General features: G+C 42.6%; 1 protein-coding gene across 6 annotated transcripts in view; it reads left to right on the top strand.

Moving 5' to 3' along the window:
- Tmem108 (transmembrane protein 108) overlaps positions 1-12,854 on the top strand; it is a 274,217-nt gene that overhangs the window by 136,017 nt on the left and 125,346 nt on the right. The gene's annotated exons all lie outside the window — the stretch shown is intronic.

Genomic DNA, 12,854 nt, shown 5'->3' with positions numbered 1-12,854 from the left:
GGGATATAGGGCTGTTTAGATCATTAACCTGATCTTGATTCAGCTTTGGTACCTGGTATCTGTCTAGGAACTTGTCCATTTCATCCAGGTTCTCCAGTTTTGTTGAGTATTAAGCCTGAATCTTAATCCTGAGAGCCCTTTCCAGTTGTCCTACCCCAGAACCCGAGCGTTAGAGTTCCTGGGGGATGAGGAGTCTATTTTTAAAATAGATTCTGGGACTGGGGAGGTAACTCACTAAAGTGCAGGCTGTTCAAGTAACGAGGACCTGCATTAGATCCCCGGAACCCACATGAAATAGCTGGGTATGATGGAATGTGCTTGTAATCCTAGCACTAGGGTAGTAGAGGGACCCAGGGACCCGCTGGCCGACCAGCCTGCTCTACTCTTGGCACGCTCCAGTCCAGTGAGGTAACCTGTCTCCAAAAACAAGGCTGGCTGATCCGGAGGAACCACAACCCAAGGTTGAATCTCTCCAACATACACAAACATGCACATGCACACACACATGCAGAGAGACAGAGACAGAGACAGACACACAGAGAGACTGGCTGACTGACTGACTGACTGACATCAGTCTGGATGGCCAGCTAGCTTTGGAAGCCATTAGTCTAAATGACCCCGGAATGATTTGTTTCTAACCCAGGCGTCAGAACACAGTCGACTCATCAAGGTCGTCCCATGCTATTTAAGATCTTCAGAGTTGAGATCAAAGTGACTGCTTTATGATGCTTTTTGGAACAAGATATAAAAATGAGACTTGTCAGAAATACTGAGATGTTTTGACTCTGAACTTAGTGGTAAAGTTAGATGTAACTGTGTGGGTCTAACCCATGCTAACTACACTCTGAAGGTGAAGGTCGCTTAGTCTACATTGGCCCACACCACTGTTGCCCACAACGTTATTTTGTTTTTCATTACAATTTTGATTTCAGCTGTGCATCTCAGGAACTACATTTCCTGAGGAATGGCTTGGTCTAAATTATGTATTCTGAAATATTGAACCAGAATCACAAAATAAAACTATACTGAATGGAGAGTTAAAAAATGAGTCTCTTAGTATTCAAGTGGTATTGGAAAAGCTAAGAGAAGAGAACAGAAGGGTTTGAAGTTACTGCTCAAAAATAAAGTTTACCAAGGACTGTGATGTTGTGGACAATTTAATATACTAAAATCCACTGCCTCTAATGCATGACCAATGGGTTTCAGTGTTCTTTCCATTTGTAAATAAATGATCTGTGGAATATTTAGCCTATCTCTTACAGCCATGCCACCTTTTGGATGTGAAAATATCATCACTATAACTTTCTGGGACAAATGCCTTTGTCCAGAGGAAACACACATCTGTAGGTCCCAAAATTCAATATCTGGAGATATTTTTCAGGCACCGTAAAAGGGAAAAGAAAAATGACTGAGTTTACTATGGCTAAGAAGTCATCTTTCACAAACACCGCAGTCTAAATGGCAGTGCATACTCTGGTAGTAGTTGGCAGCTTTGCAATATTACTTAATTCACTGACCTCAATATCCTGTCTTTAATACCAAAACCATAAAGAGGAGGTGTGATCTACATTCTTGGCCTCACACAAGCTCCATCCTATCTCCTCAAAGGAGATGAATGCTCCTAACAGGCCTTGTGTGCCAGAAAAGGAGACCAGTGTGAGTCTAGAAAACTTCAGATGCTGGTGCTGTGTGTGTGTGTGTGTGTGTGTGTGTGTGTGTGTGCGCACGCACAGCATGGGGGCATGCATATGGTCATCTGTGAATGTGTACATGTAAGTGCATATGCATGAGTGAGAATGTGGAGGTCAGAGGTCATCATCGGTTTATCTTCCTCATATGTGACTCTGTCAACCAGCACTGGCTTGAAGACACACAGCATGCTGTCCTCTATCATATGTGGACACTAAGGATCCATATCAGGCACTCAGTCTTGTACACAAGCATTGCAGAGCCCAGCCCCACCCACTCAGGTATCCTTTCTACCCCTGGTGACTCTGCCTGTGAGGTGCCCAGGGCACACACGTCCTTGTCTTTAACAGAGCTTGGATTACTTGTTTCCCTTGTATAGGTTTTTCCTTAGCAGGAGATGAATGGCTTGGCCATGCAGCTCTTTGGTGTGTCTGACAGCCTCTTTAAAAGATGAAACTAAACTGTACAAAGCGTGAGGGAAGGAAGGGGCTCTGTTGAAATTCTCTTCCCTTAAAAGTGGGCAGCTGGCCCAGGGAGACTGTAGGAAATGCTCTTACGTTGTCTGACCTCAGACAGTGCTCCTCAGTTCCCTAGGACCTGGCGTATGGCCCCTGTGGTGTCTAGAGTAGGAGAACCTGTATAAGCCAGAAATCACAAGGTAGGCCTTCCTTTTGCTGGTAGACTGGGCCCTCATGAACTTAATAGGCATCATTGTTCAGAGGTAGACTTCCATTGAAACATCTGAACTTCAACTTCCCCTTAGACTTTAGAGATTTTTGAAATGTTAGACCTAAGAAGTTAGTTCTGCATTGCTGCTAAGCCTTGCTTGGTACCATTCTTACTTCCCTGTCCACCTGTAAGTGCCTGTAAGGGAAAGAGTAGCAGCTGATGTAGTTGCGCTCTTGTGGCTGGCCGTGGGTATGGAGGAATACAAAATGTTTCTTACATAAAAGTATGAAATATTGAACACAGGAGAACTACATATTTCAAGGAAAAAATGATGCCTGTTTCTTTATGGAAATAAAGGATCTCCTGTGTTTAATATGGAAGCAGCTAGCTGAGAAGAATTTGACTAAAAACACCATTACAACCCACACCCAGCCCTGTGGACACATGCATTCACCCGTGACTTAGGCTAAGTCTGAGACACCTTCACTGCTACCTTCCCGGAGTAATTTGCTGCTTGTGTTCCAAGGCATGTGGGCTCTGGGGTAGCTTGCAAAACAACCTGTTCTGTTTCTCTGGTTGCCCAACCCCCACCCCACCCCCATCCACACATTACCAAAAGCAGCCTTGCTTTCTGATCATCCCATGGCTTCAGAGGGGAGGGAAAGACCCACTGTATGAGGCAGTCAGCATCCCACTCTGTTTGATAGGCAAAGTCCTCTGGTTTAAGAGCTAGGCCCATTTATAGATGAGAAAATTGAGGCCCAGAGAAGTAACTCTCTCAAGGTCACCCAGCAATGCCAATTAAGTGGCAGGTGTCTCTCTCTGCATGTCTCCAAGACATGCTGAGCTCCTGGTGCTCTGTGTGAATTACTGTGTATCACAATGGCCTTGGCTTGTGATTAGTAATATCCACAGCAATAGTAATTATTGTCACCTCCACTGCTTTGAGGGTAATATTGGTTATAAAAAAAAAGAATTTCTGTATAAATTACTTATTGTCTATTGTGACCAAATTACCTGGCAAAAACAATTCAGGAGGAATTACTTTGGCTTAGGGCAGTGGTTCTCAACCTTCCTAATGCTCTGACCCTTTAATACAGTTCCTCATAGTGTGGTGAATAGATAGCACCTCCAACTGGCAACCAGGCACTTAGCCTCTGAGCCACGTGGCAGCTGCCAACCACCCTCTGTAACTCCAGTTCCAGGTGACATGATACCCTCCTCAGGCTTCCATAGGCACCTGCATGCGAGTGTTCCACAGACATACACACAGGCAAAACACTCACGCACAAAAGATAAAATCAAAATTTAAAAAAAAAATTATTAGCTTTTCAAAGCCCAAGTACTACCTCAGAAAGTGGCCAAAATTATGTGGAGAAAGAGGGGGCTGATTTCGCCCTAAAACGGAATGGGACAGTGCATTGCCTACAGAGCTCGCTGCCTACAGATGAAGGTTAAAAGGACAGCGAATGCCATTATTTCTGCCTGCACAAACAGAAGTATTCTTTTCTTCATAAACACAAACATCCTCTGTCACTCATTTATAATGAAAAGCTCATTAGACAGTGTGATGCTTTGAGTGTGTGATGCCCCCCACAGGGTCAGAGGCTGAGTGCCTGGTTGCCAGTTGAGGGTGCTATCTATTCTCTGAGGCCATTGCCACAGCTTTTGGGAGGCATGGTCTACCTGGCAGAAGGCAATCGCCAGTGGTGGGTCTCTGAAGGTCACAGCCTGGCCCTTAACTTCAGCCCCTTGAGTGTGAACAGCCTCTGCCTTACACTCCCGCCGCTGTGAACAGAGTCGATCTGCCTTCCCTTCCTGTCTGTACTCAGCGGATTCCCTAAGCCAGCAGTTCTCAAGCAGTGAGTTGTGAGCCCCTTGGTTGGGGGTCACCACACTATGAGGAACTGTATTAAAGGGTCAGAGCATTAGGAAGGTTGAGAACCACTGCCCTAAGCCAAAGTAATTCCTCCTGAATTGTTTTTGCCAGGTAATTTGGTCACAATAGACAATAAGTAATTTATACAGAAATTCTTTTTTTTATAACCAATATTACCCTCAAAAAAGCCAGGAACTAGTTTAAAGGACCCATGCACGGGTGGTCTTGACACCTTATGTCCATGTCCTCACCTGCAGACAGAGATATGCCCTTTTCTGGCTCCTCAGGTCCAAGTTGTTGATCCCTTTTGTTCCCACCCATAAGGAGCAAGGCTCAAAGGAAGGCTTAGTGACATACCAACTCTCCATTATCTCCCCTGACAGTGCTCTTGGGTATATCTATCACCAGCTCTATCAGCTCTGCCTTCTACTGAGCCATTGCTCCTGTATAGCTCCTCTACTGACCCAGTCATTACCATTCCTTGTTTTGGAAGACTTTTTGAAGATCAACTGAAATACAGTCCGTTGTCATTATTCATGGTAATTATATCATATAAAATGACCATGAACACTTAATTAGTGACTACAGAATCATTTCTCTTAAGGGAAATACAGTAAGAGGGTTCCCAAATAGCCTCTCCCATTCTTTGTCATCTGATTATTACATAATCTTGTTTTATGTGCGTTGCTGTCTAAAGGCATCTCATTTCATACAGACTGTTGATTCGTTAACATTAAACTCGGAGCCAACAGCACTATAGTATGAGCCCAGGCAGAGCTAGAGCTTGCGTGCTTTCCGTACTTTAGCTGCTGGGCACATCCCAGCCTCTTAGAGCTTAGGAACACTAGGAGGAATGTCAGCACTGATCTTAGGAGCCTTTCACACAGGAAAGTCAGCAAAACACACGACACAGAACAGGCCTTGGAAAGGACACCTGTGGTATGAGAACAGAAACAAGGTTGGATGTTGTCCTGACCATCTGAGTACCGTGTGGTACTCAGAAAGCCCACCGAGCAGATGGGTGCTCTGGGGTGGGTATTGAGTGCTTTGCTTGGGTTTTGATCTGTATGGCTAGCACCGTCTCTGTGTAGAGAGGTTACTATTGCTCATCTGATGGAAAAACAACTAACTACGACTTTCCTAAATTCTTCAGTCCGTTCTGATTGTGTTGTGGTGAGCTCTGATGCAGTCCGTCTTCTCTCCTCTGACCTCTGTACTCACCGTAATCTTTTATAATCATTGCTGTACTCTCGGATGACCTCTCTTAGATCTCAGCTGTGAGGGGAGATGATCAAGTATTCTCGTGGGTGTAACTCGTTCCCTTTAGCATGGTGTTCTCTAGTTCTATCCATTTGGTGGCAAATGACTCCTCTATATGATTATTTATATATTATTCCTGTAAAGAAAAGGAAGGATATTTTCTCTGTTTACCCATGTGTTGATGGGTACCTGGGAAGATTCTACATCTTAGGTATTGTGTAAATATGAATTTGCAAGTATGCCTTTGGAATGCTGATTTATATTTCCATATACTCACATATATATATGTATATATATATATACATATATATATCCAACTAGTGTACATGTAATATATGTGTAATTATACATACATTGCATATTATATTACATATATGTACATATATGTGCACACACAATATATGTGTGTGTGTATATATATGTGTATATATATATATATATGTGTGTGTGTGTGTCTATATATATATATATATATATATATACATATATGGATCACATAGTAGGTCCATTTTTGGGCTTGGTTTTGAGAAACCACCATATTGTTTTCTATAATGCTATTCATTTACATTCCTACCAGAAGTGTGTTAGTTCCTTTTTTCCACATCTCCACCAGCATTTGTTACTTGCTTTTTAAAATAGAGTATCACTTCTAATTGGGCTGAGACAGCATCTGACTGTATTTTGGATTTTCCTGAGAGCCAATGATACTGAACTCTTTTCATATATTTCTTGGCCATTTGTATTTCATCTTTAAGAAGAGTCTGTTCCTACCATTTGGCAATTTATAATTGGATCACTCTGTCAGGTGACCAGTTGCCAGGTGCTTTCTCCTAGTGCACAGGATGTCTCCATCACTCTGTTGAGTGTCGAGCTGTGTAATGTGATGTTATTCCATTCTGTTGTCATTGTCTGTGCTTGCAGGATCCTACGTAGAAAGCCATTTTCTCCAAACGGTGTCTTGCAGCCTTCCTCTTTGTGTTTGGGTGTTTTCAGGGTTTGGGTTTTACGTTCAGGTTGCTGCTGCATTTTGAGTTGCTATTTATAAGTCATGAGATAAACGAGGTGCAGTTTTAATCCTGTGCATGTGGATACTCCGTTTCCCAGCATTCTTGCCCTTTCTCTGATGTACATGTGCAGTGCCTTCGCCAAGGACTACTTGGCTGTAGAAATGTGGACTTGGTTCTGGGTACGCTACTCTCTGCCATTGGTCTCTGTGTCTCTTGTTTGTTCCAGCGCCATACTGTTTTGTTTACTACAGCTCTGTAGTAGATACTAAAGTTAAGTATTATAGTGTCTCCTCTTTGATTCGTTTTGCTCAAAACTGCTTCTACCATTCGGATCCTCTACATTTCTAGATAAATTGTAGGATTCTCTCCTACTCTATTGTGAAGAACACAATCACTGTTTCTGTGAGGACTGTGTGGAATCTGTCAGTCACTTTGGGTAGCATGGACACTTAGCAGTGGCAGTTATTCAAATCTGTGAGAATTATCTAATTTTGTTGGTGTGTCTTCTCTAATTTCTTTCATGAGGGTTTTGTATTTTTCATCTTAAAGGTCTTTCCATTCCTTCTTTGTTCTTCTTTTTTGATAGTTAATCTAAATGGGATGACTTTTCTGATTTCTTTCTCAACATATGTATTTTTTAGTACATGGGAAAGCTACTGGTTTTTATATGTTGATTTTTTATATCCTATTTTGCTAAATTACTTCTAACACTCTTTTGAAAGAGACTTAATTTTTATATAGTCATATATGCAGACAGGGAAATTTGACTTCTTTCGTACTTACTTGAATGACTTCAGTTGTTGCTGCCCTCGTGTGTCTAAGCTTTCTGGCCTTGTATTTCATAAAAGCAATGAGAGTGAATGTGTTCCTTCCTCCTGATCTTAGAGCAAATGCTTTGACTTTCCTCCTATTCACTGTGATATTGCCATAGGTTTGTCATAGGTCTTCAGTATGTTAGGAACAATTCTTCTAGAATTAATCTGTTTATGCCTCCTTATCATGAAGGGATTTTTAGTTTTAGGAGACACTTTTTTGCATGTCTTGAGATGGTTGTGTGATTGTTAACGTTCATTTTTTTGATTGATGGATTTTAAGTTTATTTGTAAATTTGCATATGCTGACCCATCCTTGGATCCCTGGGATAAAAGCAACTTCATCATGGACCTTCATCGTCTCTGATTTTATTTGAGTGGGTTTTTTTTTTAATTTATTGTTTTAGGTAGAGGTTTTATGACTAGTTGTCTAAGCCGTGGTCCTTTTGCTCTACTGGATGGTAACTGTGAGCTGGCAAAGAAAAAAATCAAAAGTGCAGCTTTTGATTCCTCAGGATTTGATGTGAGTGGCACCAGCAAGTGGGACCTCTAGTGTTCTAGCTCTCGTAGATGCTAAGATACCAGGGCTCTTCTCCCAGAGAATGTGACAGCTCTGGAGGACCGGGATGTGGGCATGAGAGTGTGCACATCTAGAAAGTCAGGATTCCACAGTCTGACAGTGTATCATTGCAGTATCTGAGTTTAAGTATCAGGATAACCCAACCATAGACAATGGCTTTCAACAGTTTACAGACCTAAAGAGTTGGGATTTCCCAGGTCTTGGCAGCAGCCAGTGCTAGGTCTAAAACCTGAGTACCCGAAACTATTGGTGATTAAAGATTGACAGCTTTCTGGAGCTCTTTCAGCTAATAGGGTCTGCAGCTTCTCTTCACAGGTCCATTGTGGCTTCCTACCCTTTGACCTTAGCTCTTTGCCCCACTCACCTCCTTTCGTCCACTTTGCCTTGTCTTCCTGCCCTGATCATTGTTCCAAGCTGTCTCTTGTTGCTATAGCAACTGCTGAGTCTGCTGTCATTGTGACAGCTGCTTCTCTGAAGGATGCTCAGTGCCTCCACCTCTTCTGAGATTGTTAAAACCACTAGATACTGTCCAGCTCCTTGGCATTTTCACACCTCCCTCTCTCTCTCTCTCTCTCTCTCTGCTAGTCCACTCTCTACAGCCCCAACCTCTTTAATAGCTGTCGAAGGTCTACTTACTGCCTGAGCCAGGGGTGAATGGTTCTAGAGTTCACTGACTCCAGGGTTGAACCTGCAATCTGAGGCCGTAGACTTGACTTTGTGTATAGCAGTGGTTCTCAACCTGTGGGTCGTGACCCCTTTGGGGTAGTAGAATGACCTTTTTACAGGAGTCATCCATGACCATCAGAAAGCACAGATATTCATATTATGATTCATAACTAGCAAAATCATATTTATAAAGTAGCCACAATTTTATGGTTGGGAGTCACCACAACATGAAAAACTTTATTAAAGGGTCTCAGCATAGGAAGGTGGAGAACCGCAGGTCTATAGCGACTGTCCCAGAACTGGAAGAGTCAAAGTAGATTATTTTTCTTTGACTATGCTTTTTGGTTGTCAAAACCATTTAATTTCTTAGGAGTCCACTCCAGAAACTAATCATTACCCTTAAGGTTTTTAAATTATTCACCAAGGAGCCATACTGACATAGTTAATATTTCTTACTGTATGGTTTAAAAGTAGCTTTAGGAAGTGGTGAGATGGCTCAGGGAGTAAAGGTGCTTGCCACCAGACCTGATGACCTGAGTTCCAGTCTCCTGGATCCACATGGTGTAAGAAGAGAATTAACTTCCGCAAGTTGTCCTCTGACCGCCACACTTACGGCTATGCCATAAGCAGGCCCCTGCCACACACACAAAAATTAATTAATAAAATGTGATCTAATGAAGTAGATTTTGATACAGTCTGTGACTCTCCATCTCTTCAAAGTAACACAACTGACCCAGGAGACACAACACAGAAGCCATCATTAGAACAGTGAGTAACGTCAGATACATCACAAAATGAATGTACAAAACGCAGTCGTTTCCATGTCAAAGTAATCAGAGAGTGGAATGGTGACAGGAAATACATCACAGTGGCAAAAGATACATATAAAAGGCCCACAGATTTACTTGCTAAGACAATAGGATGCAAAAGAAGAAAACCCATTGTGAAGCCCCATCAAGGGACTTAAATAAGGATGAATCGTGAATAAAATGTACGCCAGATGGTGTCTGTAGTTGGGAGAGCCCTGTGTAACTCAGATGGTCCCAAGACTCTGAGATTTGCTGGCCCAATTTAATAGCTTTAATAGCTCACTAATAGCTTCATCCCCTATATTGGAGGACATCACTGGCTTCTTCAGAAACCCCTAAGCATTTCTAGAAATGACTGAGGGGCTTAATGTTCCCCTTGATCAAAATTAACCAAGTTGCCGGGCGTGGTGGCGCACGCCTTTAATCCCAGCACTCGGGAGGCAGAGGCAGGCGGATTTCTGAGTTCGGGGCCAGCCTGGTCTACAAAGTGAGTNAAAAACCAAAAAAAAAAAAAAAAAAAAAAAAAAAAAATTAACCAAGTTAATATCTGTTCTCTTATCACTTGATCATCTGTATATTCATTTACTCCCTATTTACTGGATGCTTATTGAGTGTTTGCCATGCCCTGAGTACCCCACAGTTGACCACTACCCGTCGCTTATGGCTGCCGGCAGGAGGTGGCCTCTGGAAGTCACCCTTGGCTCAGAACATGATCTTTTGTCTCACACAGCCCCTGTAAAACACAATTAGCAGTTGGCTATTTTATGCAAGATTTATCCTAAGGTTTCGGGAATGCTCTTAACCGATGAACACCATGCAGATGTGCCTGTGAGTGAAGACGGTGTCAAACCGGAAGTGGGTGAAAACTGTTGTTCATGGGGGCCCCTGAGGCCATTTCTCGTTCCAGCCTTGTCTTTCAGCCTCACCTCCCAGCGTATTTTTTGCTGTCTTCTGTTTATCACAGCAGCCTCTGCCATTTCTGAACCTCCCCTGGAACCCATCTTTCCTAGTGCTGATATACAGATGCTTAATTCTCTTTATTTGGTTTTAACTAAAGGCAATTTAATTATCTCTGCCTCTTCTCCTGAGTCTGTCTCTGACTCTTTGGGGGGTAGGGTCTTTTATTTGCTTAACTAAGGACATCATTAACGTGTTGCGTTCCTGAAAAGAAAACTTCTTACCCTTTGGGAGGCATTCTGATGTTCACCACAGCATACTTTATCTTCCTTTCTCTTTACCACACTGGGATTTTGAAGATACCATGTCCTTTCTAAGCAAATAGATCTCCAACTGTAATCCCCATATTTTCTTTTAATATAATCACTAATTTCTTTACCATAAACACCAATAAGGCAAATTTTCAAAAAGAATAATAGGAAAGTAACTGTACTTATGGTTTAACATACACCCCACTCCAGTGGTAGAATAAGAAAACAGAAATTAAAGGTATCACAAAGTCAGGAACTCATCTAAGAATAGAAGAATTTAGGCAGTTAAGATTGCAATATATAATACCACGAGACAAATACAGAGGAATATTTTTGTAACAAGAGACCACAAAGGTCTTTCTAGCCATGGGAGATGGGTGAGAGCGAGCAGCCTTCTTGTTAACTCTGTTTCTGAATACAGGATGTCCACCCAGGAGCAAAGCTAAACAACTATGGTAAGTGAAGAGACCGGGTGCAGATGCCATGCATTGTGTGGTCCTGTTATACAAACCATCCCAAAAAGGCAAATATAAAGGGATGGCCAGCAGAGTAGTGGTCATCAGAGGAGCTCACAAATGGCTAACAGAGAGTCATGGTTTTATACAGTGATGGATTGTTCTAGAACAGGTAGTGGTTTTATACAATGATGCAATGTTCTAGAATAGGTAGTGATTTTATACAATGATGGAATGTTCTAGAACAGGTAGTGATCGTCAAGCAGCTTTTTAAAAGTGTACTGCTTGAGACTTTCATACATGCATATAATGTGGATTGGTCAAATCCACCCCTGACTCCCTCTGCTGTAACTCCTTCTTGTCCCTATCTCCACTTTCCCCTCCCCAGGGATATAGACCTCTTTAAACCCACACACACCACTTAGTACTGCCAATATCTGCATATGTGGTAGCCCAGCCACCAGAGCATGGACAACCTATCGGGTTGGATGGCTGAAGGACGCTGGCTCTCCTTTCCACAGAAGTCTTCAGTTGCTGGGGGTGGGCTTCGTGAGCCCTTTCCCATGCGTGCTTCTGTTTGAGCTGGCTTGATCTTGCACAGGTCTTATACATGCAGTCCTTGCCATTGTGTGTGATAGCCCTGTTACATCTCGAAAGCACTGGTTTGTGTCAGTCTTCCATTATCTGTTTCTTATGATTCTGCCTCCTCTTCCACGAGGGCCCTTGCAGGGAGAGGGTGTGATATAGGTTGCTCATTTAGGACCGAGCACTCGATGAGTTTTTATTCTCTGCACACTGATCAGCTGTGAGTCTCTATATAGGTCACCACCTACTGCCAAAGGGAGCTTCTCTGATAAGGGTTTACCAGCTAGGTGGGCACATTAAAGGCAGAATGTTGTGTTATACCAGTTATCTCTCAGTCTTAGATAGGAAGGCAAATTAGTTCTTCTACTTGGGGTGTGAGAAGAAAATGAAAAACTGCCATGTTGGTAGAAAAATGACCAAAGGATATAAATTCTAGGTTTTTAAGGTAAATGACTGCTATGCACATTAAGTACAAAGTAAAGCAATGACGTGGGATATTTATTTACCTGGAAGCATGAAAAGAAATTCCAAGTTGCCATTCTTGGGTGGGATGTAGTCCGAATGGTTCTTCTATGATACTGGTCCTGAAGAGAACATTTACATCTTCTCCAAAGCTTTACGCTAAATCCTTGCATTTTTCACATCTGGGAACTTCTCTTGAGTAAATATTTGCCACTTAAATAGCAGGTCGTAAAGTCCTGTTGACACAGCAGCATGCTCCTGCTGCTAGGAGAAAAGTCTGAGGGAGCAGAACATGAAACAAGACAGCCATGGGAAGTACACACACAAAACCCAGAGAGATGCGCAAAACAGAAAGTCTGAGCGACTGCCTCATGCTGACGGGATAGTATAATTTAATAAGCCTTCTTGATTACTCTTGCCCATATTCCAGGGTTTTCCAAATACTTCATAATATCTTTTATAATAAAAAATTACTTATGTCTTTTCTTATTTTCGAATGTTTTGTATTCATTTTATTATCTTTGTTTGAAACAAGGTTCTGATGTGTAGCTTGGGCTAGCCTTGAACTCTCCATCCTCCCTCCTGTCTAGAACTCCTGTCTTCTGAGTGCTAGAATTACAAGTGTGTGTCCAGGCGCGGGACCTGAGACTGCATTAGTTAGGGAAGCAGAAACCGGCCTGAGTAGGGCCACAGGCCTCATCCCGCCGGATCAGCGCCGGGGTAGCGGGAGCGCAGGGTTGCCTGACACCCGCCAGCTACCCACGACCCCCGCC

Source organism: Mus caroli, chromosome 9 (genome assembly GCF_900094665.2).
Source record: "Mus caroli chromosome 9, CAROLI_EIJ_v1.1, whole genome shotgun sequence".
Taxonomy (NCBI): Eukaryota; Metazoa; Chordata; class Mammalia; order Rodentia; family Muridae; genus Mus; species Mus caroli.
This window is presented reverse-complemented; position numbering and strand designations above follow the sequence as displayed.